Raw genomic sequence first — 13581 nt, 5'->3', positions numbered from 1 at the left:
CTACAGATTGTTCCATCCAATAGCAACAGAATACACATTCTTCTCAGTAGCACATGGGACATTCTCCAAAATAATTATATACTAGAACATAGAACAAGCTTATGTAAATGTAAAAAAATGAAATTATCCCATACATTCTATCAGATCATAGTGTAATGAAATTGGAAATAAATGGTTAAAAAAACACAGAACTACATAAACATATGGAAATTAAATAATACCTCCCTGATAAACCAATGGGTCACAGATAAAATTAAAGAAGAAATTAGGCAGTTTCTGCAATTAAATGATAATATCAATATGACATACCAGAACTTATGGGATGCAATGAAATTTGCATGAGAAAAGTTTATAATAGTAAATTCCCACATCAGAAAAACAGACTGAGCTCAAATAAATAACCAAATGTTGAACCTCAACATTCTAGAAAAAGAAGAGCAAGTTCAAGCAGAAATTAATGCAATTGAAACTAAGAAAATAATACAGAGAATCATTGAATCAGAGTTGATTCTCTGAAAGATTAAATAAAATACACAGAAAGCCTTAAACAATTTTCAATATCCTTTTATGTTAGAAGCCCTAAAGACTGGGTATTAGAGGATTATTCCTCAATATAATAAAGGCCATATAGAATACGCCCATAGCCCATCTCATTCTGAACAGAGGGAAACTGAAAGAATTTCCTCTAAAATCAAGAATGATACAAAGACATCCACCCTCACCACTCTTATCCAATATAGTTCTTGAAACTTTAGCTAGAAGAATTAGGCAAGACCAATAAAATAAAAAGCATGCAAACAGGAAAAAAGGAAGTCTAGTTATCCTTGTTTTCAAATGATATGATCTATACTTAGAAGACCCTAATGACTATACCAAAAGAATTTCAGAGACGATAAATGAATTTTAAAATGTAGCAGGATATAAAATCAACATTAAAAAATCAATAACCTTACTGTACACCAGTAATGGACGACGTCAGAAAGAAATCAGGAAAACAATTCCATTCATAATAGCTTGAGAAAAATACCTATGACTCAATCTAATCAATGAGGTAAAGGATCTCTACAATGAAAATTTCAGGATGCTAAAGAAAAAAATTAAATACAACACCAGAAGATAGAAAGAACTCTCAAGTTCATGGATTGGCAGAATATACACAAAATGGCCACATAAGCAATAAATTCCCTTCAAAGTAACAATGACATTCTTCGCAGAACTAAAAAATAATCCTAAAATTCATATGGAAATACAAAAGACTTCATAATAGGCAAAGCAATCCTAAGCAAAAGTGACCAAGTCTGGAGGCATCACAATACCTGATTTAAAATTATACTACAAACCCTTAGTGACAAAAGCAGCATGGTACTAGAGCAAAAATAGACACACAGACCAATGGAAGACTATAAAGAACACAGAAACAAACCCACAGAGCTACAACCATCTGATTCTAGACAAAGGAAACAAAAATATACACTGGAGCAAAAAAAAGCCTCTTTAATAAATGGTACCAGGCAAACTGGATATCCACTTGCAGAAGATTGAAACTAGATCTGTATTTCTCACCCTACACAAAAGTCAATTCAAAATGGGTCAAAAACCTAAGTATAAGACCTGAAATTTTGAATACATGAAAAAATGTTCAACATCACTGGTCGTTCAAGAGATGCAAATGAAAACAACGCTGAGATTCCACTTCACTCCAGAAAGAATGGCTGCTATCATGAAATCAACCAATAACAAATGCTGATGGGGCTGTGGGGAAAGAGGAACACTGCTCCACTGCTGGTGGGAGTGTGGACTGGTGCAACCCCTGCGGAAATCAGTATGGAGATACCTCAAAGAACTAGGACTGGAAGTCCCATTTGACCCCGCTATTCCACTGCTGGGGATCTTCCCCAAAGAATTAAAAGAATCATACCACAGTGATATATGTGCACTCATGTTCATAGCAGCACAGTTTGTAATAGCTAAAACTTGGAAACAGCCCAAATGCCCATCAACAGGAGACTGGATCAAGAAAATGTGGTTTTTTTATAAAATGGAGTACTACTCAGCCATAAAAAATGAGAAATTAGAGACATTTATAGCTAAGTGGATGCACATTGAGGCGATACTCTTAAGTGAAATAAATAGGACACACATGTGTAAATACCAAATAGTTTCTCTGGTGTGAGAAACTGAAAGTGTAAATAAGGACTAAATGTATAATAGGTAATGTGAAATAGGAAGAAAAGGGGCAAAGGGGTAGGAAGTGGGAGGGCCAGGGGAAAGGATAGAAGGGAATGGGATTAATATGAGAAAATGGAAAAATAGGAACAAAATCTTTGTAAATAGGGAGGACTGGAGGGGTTGAAGGGAGGGCTGGGCCAGGGTGAAAAATAAGAACCAAGAGAGACTATGTAAAGGTGCAAATTTCCAATGAGGAATGTCGTTATATCGTATACCTAAAATGTACCAATGATTAGAATGAATAATCAATAATGTAAAATAGGAAGAAAAGGTCCAAAGGGGTAGGGGTAGTGGGAGGGGCAGGGGAAAGGAAAGAAGGGAAAGGAAAAAATGATGAGAAATGGAAAAAATGGAAATAAAGTCTTTGTAAATAGGGAAGGGTGGAGGGTGTGAAGGGTGGGATAGGAATGGGGAAAAAATAAGAACCAAGATGCATTATATAAAGGTACAATTCTCAATGAGAAATGTAATTGTGTTGTATACCTACAATGTACCAATAAAAGAATTTAATACAAAATAAGACCTGAAATTTTGAAACTGCTGAAAGAAGACATAAGAGAAACACTGGAAGGCATAAGCTTAGGCAAAGACTTCCCGAATAGATCTGCAGCAGCACAGGAAATAATCAACTAATGAGATGACATCAAACTAAAAAGTTTCTGCCTAACAAGGGGGAAAATGAACAGAGAAGAGATAGCCTACATATTGGGAGAAAATCTTTACCAGCCACTCTTCTCACATAGAGCTAATATCTAGAACATATAAAGTATTTGGAAAATTTACCACCAAATAGCCCAATAATAATAAATGTGGAAATAACTAGACACTTCTCAAAGAAGTATAAATGGCCAATAGGTATATGAAAAAATGTTCAACATCCTTATCCTAGGCAACTACAAATCAAAACTATATTGAAATTTCAACTTACTCCAGTCATAATGGCTATCACCAAGAATACAAAACTTATGATGATGATGATGATGATGACGATGATGATGATGATAAATGCTAGTGAGAGTGCAGGGAAAAATGAAAACTTGTACACTGTTGGTGGAAATGTAAACTAGTACAGCCACTATGCAAATTAGTATGAAGGTTTCTCAAAAAAGTAAAAGTGGAGCTACCATTCTTGTATATACCACAGCAATTAATGTCAGTATACTATACGGATATATCTGATTACTCATGTTTATTTTGACTAGCTCTTTTACAATAGCTAAGATGTGGAACCAGGCAGGATGCCCATCAATAGGTGAATGGATAAAAAAAATTGGATGTTATTCCGCTACAAAGAAGAACAAAAGTCTGTCATTTGCAAGAAAATGAATGGATCTGAAGACTGCAATGTTGAGCAAAAAAGCCAGATTCAAAAAGACAAATGTTACACACTCTCCCTAATATATCAAATCTGAAAAAGATGATAAGAAAGTAGAAGGAAGATTATTTGGGGCAAGAGGGAAAGAAAGAGAAGGAAAAAAAGTGTAAGAGCAAGTAATGGGGGATGGATATGAGTAAAACATATTAGATACATTGAAAGCCCCCCAAAGTAAATGAAACTAGGGAGGATACCAGAGAAAGGGGGTATGCAAAAGACCAAAGTATGTTATGTGCATATATGAGTTTGCCAAAATAAAATGCATCAACCTGTATAACTAATATAAAAAGAATTTAAAATTCATTGTTAGGAATTGCATTTGTGGATATTGTGAATGAGATTGCCTTCTTAAATTTTTTTATCTGGCCAGTTCATTGTTGGTGTATAAGAACATTTTGGATGTTTATTTTGCATCCTACAGCTTTACTAAATGTCTCTATCAGTTTCAATAGTGCTTTGGTGGTCTGTAGATTTTTCTATTGACAAGAATATGCTCTCTACAAACAAGGATAATTTAACATCTTGCAATTTGGATATTCTTTACTTCTTTCTCTTGCCTAATAGCTCTGGTTCAGAGTTCTAGTACTGTCTTAGTGATTTTTCTCATTGCTGAGACACAGTGCCCAATATTAGACCAGAAGGCAAAAGAACTGCCTTCGAAAGTAGGCCTGGATCCTTTGAATTCACCTTTCTGTGGCTTTGCCATTCTGCAGAAAAGTAAAAGATGTAATTTCAAATTTATTTATTTATTTATTTATTTATTTATTTATTTATTTATTTGGGGGTTTTTTGAGACAGGGTCTCACTGTGCAGTTCAAGCTGGCCTTGAACTCGTTGTGTAACCCAAGCTGGTCTCAAACTTATGGCAAACCTCCTGCCTCAGCTGGGATTAAAGGCTCCACATGCAGGAATTATTTCAAATTTACTCATCAACTTAATAGTGAGGCAGGAGACTAGGATGTGGCAAAGCTGGCTGGTGAGACATAGGTATGACCTGTTAATTACAAAATCCCAGGACACTTGCAAGGAATAGTTCCCAAAGCCTTGCACATGGATTTCTCAGAAGAACTTGAACAGTTTTTTTGTAGGACAGACTAACCTTAGGAGTGGGTGTTATAAAAAGGATGGTCCGGGGCCTGGCATCTAGCTCAGTGGCATTGTGCCTGCCACGCTAGCACAAGGACCAGAGTTTGATGCCTGTACTAAAAAAAGAAGAAAAAATAGGACAATCCACATTGACTTTTTGCCACCATGTGCTCTCTTGCATCTGGCCTGCCTTCATGCTGTAGAATATGCTTCTTTTTCCCTTCTTGTATTTGGGCCAAGTTCACTCTGCAGAACCATTTTCTTCCTTATTGTTTACCCTTGTTTTTTTTCAAATAAACTTTGCTACCATTTTTTGCTCTTTTCATTCAGTGCTTTGATCAAGATGAGAACCTGGAAACCAACTCCAGAAGGAGATGTGAGCTCTCCAAAACCCAGTACCATGTATTTGGCAAGCTATTTCTAGAAGTAGCTACCCAGTAACATTATTTGGCAAGCCAGTCAGGAGGAGAGCAGGTTAGACCCAATGAGCACAATTTTTGTTTTTCTCTAATATGTGGCAAAGTTTTTTCTTCCTCCTTTTTTCTTCACTCTCTCCCCTAAGCCAGGAACTCAGGGGATTTCTCCCATGGCTCACAGAGGGCTGTTTATTGCTCTTCTGGTGGTGGGGGATGGGGGAAAAGAATGTATGACTTTTGTCTTTTCTTTTAACCACAATAGCCTTTTCTCCTTCCTTCCTTCCTTCCTTCCTTCCTTCCTTCTTTCTTTCTTCCTTCCTTTTTCTCCTTTTTTGCTTATGGTATTCCTTGTTGTCTGTGCATTTGTTTGCTACCCCCCACTTTGTTTGGAAATTTACCTGGTCTCCACTTATCCCATTTTGTACATGGCTTTTCTTTCTCAGTGTGTTTTTTGATGTGATACTAAGGTTAAGGGTGTGGTGCTAGGATTAAGATTGCCTCACCCTGGTGTGGTGAAACCAATCAATAGATGGTTCATGGAGCCTGCATGGAGTTGTACAGATAGACGTGTGCTTATGTCAGGGGCCACCATTATTTTCTGTTTTAACTAACTGGCCTTATGAGCTAAGTTTCTGATTTTGGAAAACAAGAGGGAGGAACCTCTTTTCTTTTTTAATTATTTTCACTGGCACAGTGGTTATTCCCACACAGAGACAAAAAATGTACTTATTTAAAAAGCAAATGCCCAAGGATTTTGCCTGAGTGAGGAAATGGCCAGGAGGGCCTGTACTCAGTTCCTCCCTATATTAAATCCTAAAAAGTATGAGACTATTCTATAGTTACAGTGTTTCTCCTTAAAATATAAAAGGTGTATCAGTGTGAAGAGACAACCCACAATGTGGGGAAATATCTTCACCTGCTGTTCCTCAGACAGAGGTCTACCATCTGGAATCTATAAAGAACTTAGAAAAACCAGACCTCCCCGATTTAAAGACCCAATCCAAAAATGAGCATCTGAAATGAACAGACATTTCTCAGACAAAGAAGAAGAAATAGCAAATAAACATATGAAAAAATGTTCAATATCACTCGTTATTTGAGAGATGCAAATGAAAACAACACTGAGATTCCACCTCACTCCAGAAAGAATGGCTGCTATCATGAAATCAACCAATAACAAATGCTGGTGGTGCTGTGGAGAAAGAGGAACCCTGTTCCGCTGCTGGTGGGAGTGTAGACTGGTGCAACCACTGTGGAAAGTAGTATGGAGATACCTCAAAGAACTAGGACTGGAAGTCCCATTTGACCCAGCTATTCCTCTGCTGGGGATCTTCCCCAAAGAATTAAAAGAATCATACCACAGTAATAAATGTGCACCCATGTTCATAGTGCCACAATTTGTAATAGCTAAAACTTGGAACCAGCCCAAATGCCCATCAACTGGAGACTGGATAAAGAAAATGTGATTTTTTAATAAAATGGAGTACTACTCAGCCATAGAAAATGAGAAGAGTCATTTATAGCTAAATGGATGCACATTGAAGCAATACTCTTAAGTGAAATAAATAGGGCACACGTGCAAATACTGAATAGTTTCTCTAGTGTAAGAAACTGAAAGTGTAAGAAAGGACTAAAAGGTATAAAGATAATGTGAAATAGGAAGAAAAGGGGCAAAAGGGAAGGGGAAGTGGGAGGGGTAGGGGAAAGGAAAGAAGGGAATGGAATTAATATGAGAAAATGAAAAAATGGAAACAACATCTTTGTAAATAGGGAGGGCAGAGGAAGGGGGAAAAATAAGAACCAAGAGAGATTATGTAAAGGTGCAAATTTCCAATGATGAATGTCATTATATTGTATACCTAAAACATACCAATAAAATTTTTAAAAAATGTTTTCACTGCTGGATTTTGGTCTTGTTTTGTTCCCATTCCTTGCTATCCCATTAAGGGTGTGAATGCTACCTCCCCTAAGCAGTCTGGACAAGATAAAAGGGGCAGAAAGATGCGGTTAAGGTGCTGTCTTGGTTACTTTTTTGTTGCAGAGACAAAATACCAAACACATACATGTTAAGGGAGGAAAGATTTTTTTTTTTTATGTAGAGTTCATGGACTCCATAGTTGGTTAGCTCCAAGCCAAAGTGGTACATGGCAGAGGAGAAACAGTTCATAGCACTCACAAGGTAGCCAAAAACAACAAGGGAAAGGGGAGGGGTTCTCAACAGTGTCTTTTGCCTCTTTTGTCTGTTAATGCAGATTACCTAGGGTGGGTAGCACTCACACCCTCAATCCTAGTGCCCTTGACCCTAGCATTGTACCACGAATCAATCACAGAAAAACTCCATCTATAGCTGCATGAAGCTTTGTGGGGAACATCAAGACAAGCCATAACCGGTCCCTTGTTGCTTTTGCTGTCTTCTATGTGCAATGAACTGTTTCTCCTCTGTGAAGCCTCTCTCTTATATGTCACTCTGCCTTGGAGCCAGCCAACTATGGACTGAAACCTCTACAAACTCTGAGCTAAATAAACCTTTCTTCTTTAACTGGTGTGTGTTAGGTATTTTGTCTCAGCAATGAGATAAAAGTAACTAGGACAAAATTTATTCTCCCTTCAACAGAACCAAACTGTATCTGTAGTCCTAGTGGGTGACTAAGAATGATGTCTGATATGCTAGCTGCTCTTAGCAGGGAGATAAAGAGGCATGTTGAATATTTCATAAATATACTAATCAGGAAAATACAGGATAGTACAAGACCTCTGCTCCATTGATGAGGCTGTCCTTCCAATCCATCCCCTGGTGACAGATCCATATGTGACATTTCTCTTCCAAATTCCAGGAGACCCCTAATCAGAGATTCTTTGAAGCTGTACTAACAGAAGAAGCTTCAATGTTAACTTTTGGATAAAGACTACATGTCCTGACTCCCCATCAAGTCACGGCTATTCAGGAGACAAAAAGTTACTTATGGTTAGCAGAGGAATGTCTTACCAAGTATCAGACCATGCTCTTAGATACTCCTGAGGATACTATGAAAACTTTCACTATTAACCCTGCTTCTTTGATGCCTACATGCATAGAAGTAGCTCCTCTTGTGAAAAAGTTATGTCCCAGACCTATGAAAGCAGGCAAAATATTAGTGACCTGACTCTCAAAAACCCTGAATGTATGGTTCACTGATGGAAGTAGCCCTGTCAATCATCTATGAAGCACAGGTAGGAGATTCTGCAACTCCTTTGGGCAGTGCATCTTCCCAAGCAGGTTGCAGTCGTGCAATGTAAAGACCACCAAAGAGACAGGTCTAAGGTCCCCTTGGGAAATCAAAAGTTGATAGGGAAGCAAAAATGGAAGCCTTAGAGCCCCTTTAGACTCTAGCCTTACTTCCAGTTCCTGGGGAACCATTAACACCAGTCTATACTCCTTAGGAAGATAAATGTGCCTCAAGACAAGGAAGAATTAAAAAGGCATTCAGGTTTTATTTAGAAAACAAATTGGTTTTTTCTCAAACAACACAGTGGAACACTATGAAAACACCTTATTATTCCTTCCATTTGGGAAGAAATGCTCCATTGGAAATATTCATTCAAGTTTTCACAGTACTAGAAATAATGGCAATCACCCAACAGATCTGCAAAGCTTGCCCACTCTGTGCCTACAATAACCTGTGCAAGGAGCAAACTGCCTCCTTTATTAGAACCTGTACAGAGGAGAGGGACATACTGGGGGAAGATCAGCTTTACCCACATGCCACCATGTAGAAGATTTAAACAAATGTTGGCTCAGAATGACACTTTTTTACAGATTAAATTGAAGCCTTTCCTATTCATTCAGAAAAGGCTACAGAGGTAGTCAAGGTGCTTCTTAAATAAATTATCCCTAGATTTGGACGGACACAGTTCTTACAGAGTGACAGTGGGCCTTCTTTTACCTCCTGAGAGGATGGCAAATTGATAAAGTACCACCCACCTCCATTCCTCCTAGTGGTCTCAATCTTCTGGAATGGTAGTGAGAGCCAACCAGACTCTAAAGTGAGCTCTGAAAAACCTTGCCAAGAAACATCTGAGGCCTGGTTCCACTGCTCCCAGCCCACAGGAAGGGGCTTCAAGGCCGCCATTTGACCACTCCCAGCCCACATATAGGGGCTTCCGGGTTGCTTTTCCATCACTCCCAGTCCAGAGGAAAGGGCTTCCAGGCCACCATTCTACCACCCCAGCCCAGAGGTAGGGGCTACTGGGCCACCATTCCAATGCTCGCAGCTCAGAGGAGGTGAGCCTTGTTGGTGCCAACGGAACCCCACCACCACCCCCATTAAAATGAGGAGACATGTAAACAAGTCTCAAAACCAGACATCCAGATCACCTACAGCAACCCCAAAGGGAAATGAGATGGAACACTCTGATACTCAATCAACTGGATTTACTGAACTACCAACAAAAGAGGATACTGAAAAAATGAAATCAGACAGCCGGAGCGGGACCCTGGCCGCAGGAGCGCCTCAGCTCGGCGCCCGAGCCGCGCTCCCGGGCTGCATGTCCGAGGCTGGCGGGGCCGCGCCGGGCGTCGGCGGGGCGGGGGCGGGGGCGGGGGCGGGGCCCGGGGCGATGCCCTCCGAGCCCCCGCAGGCACCCCCCTGTACCGCTGCCGCCGCCGCCAGGGGCTCGGACGCCTGCCGTCCGGAGACCGCGGTGGCGTAGGCGGGCACGGCCGAGGGCCCAGGAGGCGGTGGCTCGGCCCGGATCGCCGTGAAGAAGCCGCAGCTGCGCTCCGCGCCGCGGGCCAAGAAACTGGAGAAACTCGGAGTGTACTCCGCCTGCAAGGCTGAGGAGTCCTGTAAATGTAATGGCTGGAAAAACCTCAACCCTTCTCCCACGCCCCCCAGAGCCGATCTACAGCAGATCAATGTCAGCCTGAGTCCTGTTCGAGTTGTAGCCACGCCCTCGCTGCTCATGTTTCCCACCTGGAGAATGTGTCAGAGGAAGAGATGAACAGACTCCTGGGAATAGTGTTGGATGTGGAATATCTCTTTACCTGTGTCCACAAGGAAGAAGATGCAGATACCAAACAAGTTTATTTGTATCTATTTAAGCTCTTGAGAAAATCTGTTTTACAAAGAGGAAAACCTGTGGTTGAAGGCTCTTTGGAGAAGAAGCCTCCATTTGAAAAGCCTAGTATTGAACAGGGTGTGAATAACTTTGTACAGTACAAATTTAGTCACCTGCCATCAAAAGAAAGGCAAACAATAGTTGAGTTGGCAAAAGTGTTCCTAAACCGTATCAACTATTGGCATCTGGAGGCACCATCTCAACGAAGACTGCTATCTCCCAATGATGATATTTCTGGATACAAAGAGAACTACACAAGGTGGCTGTGTTACTGCAATGTGCCCCGGTTCTGTGACAGTCTACCTCGGTATGAAACCACCCAGGTGTTTGGGAGAACGTTGCTTCGCTCAGTCTTCACCGTAATGAGGCAACAACTCCTGGAACAAGCAAGACAGAAAAAAGACAAACTGCCTCTTGAGAAACAAACTCTAATCCTCACCCATTTCCCAAAGTTTCTGTCCATGTTAGAAGAAGAGGTTTATAGTCAAAACTCTCCTGTCTGGGATCAGGATTTTCTCTCAGTCTCTTCCAGAACCAGCCAGCTAGGAATCCAAACAGTTATCAGTCTGCCTCCTGTGGCTGGCACAGTTTCATACAATTCAAATTCATCTTCCCTTGAGCAGCCGAATGGAGGCAGCACCAGTCTGCCTGCAAAGCCTCTTGTGGGCTTGAGGAAAACCCAGGAGAAAAGAGGAAAATGAATGATTCTCATGTTCTGGAGGAGGCCAAGAGACCCCGAGTTATGGAGGATATTCCTATGGAATTGATCAGTGAGGTCATGTCAACTATCACAGACCCTGCCTCGATGCTTGGACCAGAGACAAATTTTCTGTCAGCACATTCAGCCAGGGATGAGGTGGTGAGGCTGGAGGAGCGCAGGGGTGTGATTGAGTTTCATGTGGTTGGCAATTCCCTGAACCAGAAACCAAACAAGAAGATCCTGATGTGGCTGTTCGGCCTTCAGAACGTGTTCTCCCATCAGCTGCCCCGAATGCCCAAAGAGTACATCACACGGCTTGTCTTTGACCCAAAACACAAAACCCTTGCTTTAATTAAAGATGGCCGTGTCATCGGTGGTATCTGTTTTGGAATGTTCCCATCCCAAGGATTCACAGAGATTGTTTTCTGTGCTGTCACCTCAAATGAGCAAGTCAAGGGCTATGGAACTCACCTGATGAATCACTTGAAAGAATATCATATAAAACATGACATCCTGAACTTCCTCACATATGCAGATGAATAGGCAAATGGATACTTCAAGAAACAGGGTTTCTCCAAAGAAATTAAAATACCTAAAACCAAATATGTTGGCTACATCAAGGATTATGAAGGAGCCACTTTAATGGGATGTGAGCTAAACCCACGGATTCCATACACAGAATTTTCTGTCATCATTAAAAAACAGAAGTAGATAATTAAAAAGCTGATAGACAGAAAACAGGCCCAGATTTGAAAAGTCTATCCTGGACTTTCATGTTTTAAAGATGGAGCTCGACAGATTCCTATAGAAAGCATTCCTGGAATTAGAGAGACAGGCTGGAAACCGAGTGGAAAAGACAAAAGTAAAGAGCCCAAAGACCCTGACCAGCTTTACAGCACACTGAAGAGCATCCTCCAGCAGGTGAAGAGCCATCAAAGCGCTTGGCCCTTCATGGAAACTGTGAAGAGAACAGAAGCTCTGGGATATTATGAAGTTATAAGGTTCCCCATGGATCTGAAAACCATGAGTGAACGCCTCAAGAATAGGTACTACATGTCTAAGAAATTATTCATGGCTGATTTACAGCGAGTCTTTACCAATTGCAAAGAGTACAACCCCCCAGAGAGTGAATACTACAAATGTGCCAATATCCTGGAGAAATTCTTCTTCAGTAAAATTAAGGAAGCTGGATTAATTGACAAGTGATTTCTCTTCCCTTGGGTTTTTAGAAACTAATCAAATCGTGTGCCTAAAGCAAGTTGGTTTAGTTTTGGGTTTTTTTTAAAGAATTGGACATAATATTTTGAAGAGACATAATAATTAGCACTTTTGAAAAACAAAAACCTCCTTTTAGCTTTTCAGATATATGTATTTAAATTGAAATCATAGAACATTTTTATTTTATGAAATAGATTTTAATCTGTTTACTATTATGTGAATTTTCTATGGCATGTCCATTAGCCGACTGTCCCATAATAGAGTATCAGGGGTTTCCTCAAAACCTGTATGTGAGGAAATTGCACATAGTACTAAGATTTGGGGGAATCCAGACAGTTTTCAGACCATAAATGTTGCCATTTTTTTTCCAATGGAATGTGAGTTTATTTTTATTTTATTCTGAAGGACTTTATGGAAGGGATTCATGATAAAAACCCCGTAGAAAGTGAAATATGTGATGTTTGAAGTCTCTTTGTAGACTTTTTTATATATATATTTTTAAAACACTCATCTAGATGAGGTGCTTTGAGCAGTTCTGAAAAATGCAGTTCCACAAAAGCGACTGCTTTGATTTCTAAGGAAGAGATTCTAAATAATGCAAACTTTTTATAAATCTGGGGTTTTGATAATTTGTCTACCTAAAACAAACTTGTGAGCATATAACCACTATTTCTACACAAATATGTGATATTTGACTTTGCTTATGCAGGCCATAAGTTCCAAAGGGTAATTTCCCAGGCCATCAAAGCATAAACTTGAAAACACTTGAAATTGAACCAACAAGCTTTAATAGGAAAAGATGTACAGTCTATATATGTATCAATCTGGTGAATCCTTATTCTAATAAATGAGAATTTTTTTCTTTGATATACACAACCCCATCAGTAATGTATAAGTAAACCTTTTTTCCTTTTGCATCTCCAGAATATATTTATTGCCTGAGGTGAATTAAATTCCCACCAAGGTTTGCTGTCAATATTTTAACACCTGCATTGCTATGTAGGTCCAGGGTTACATCCCACTAAAATCTATCGTACAACCTTATCAGCTAACCTGTTGTGAGATTCCAGCTTAGTGCTTGGGATGATTTCCTGATTACACTACATTAGAAAAGTGGGCATCAGTCACTGCAACTCTGGGAAAACTAATACACAACCATCCTGAAGGTCTCGACACTAATTTTTATGATGCAAATTTATAAACTGATTTTTGTAAAGGTTGAAGTTTTAAAAATGTATTTAACTTATGTTTTGTATCAGCATAAATTAAAATGGGGGTCATTAGTAGTCATTAGAAACAGCTGCCACAGGTAATCTGCCTAAAGGAAGACACCTGCACATGGCTATTAGGTTGGAACATGTGCTGCCAAAGCCAGCACTGACTACTAACTTGGAAGTGTTGCTTCTTACAGAAGAGATGTTCAGAATGCTTACACTGAAAAATGCCTCTTTTTAAGTATA

At 39.8% G+C, this 13581-nt stretch overlaps 1 pseudogene; it reads left to right on the top strand.

Moving 5' to 3' along the window:
* The first annotated feature begins 9630 nt into the window (after nucleotides 1–9630).
* On the top strand, nucleotides 9631–12183 carry LOC101698791 (histone acetyltransferase KAT2B pseudogene; annotated as a pseudogene).
* Nucleotides 12184–13581: the final 1398 nt, after the last annotated feature.

Source organism: Heterocephalus glaber, unplaced genomic scaffold, assembly GCF_053883595.1.
Source record: "Heterocephalus glaber isolate CG9 unplaced genomic scaffold, H.glaber_assembly_v1.0 deba00000281, whole genome shotgun sequence".
Taxonomy (NCBI): domain Eukaryota; kingdom Metazoa; phylum Chordata; class Mammalia; order Rodentia; family Bathyergidae; genus Heterocephalus; species Heterocephalus glaber.
This window is presented reverse-complemented; position numbering and strand designations above follow the sequence as displayed.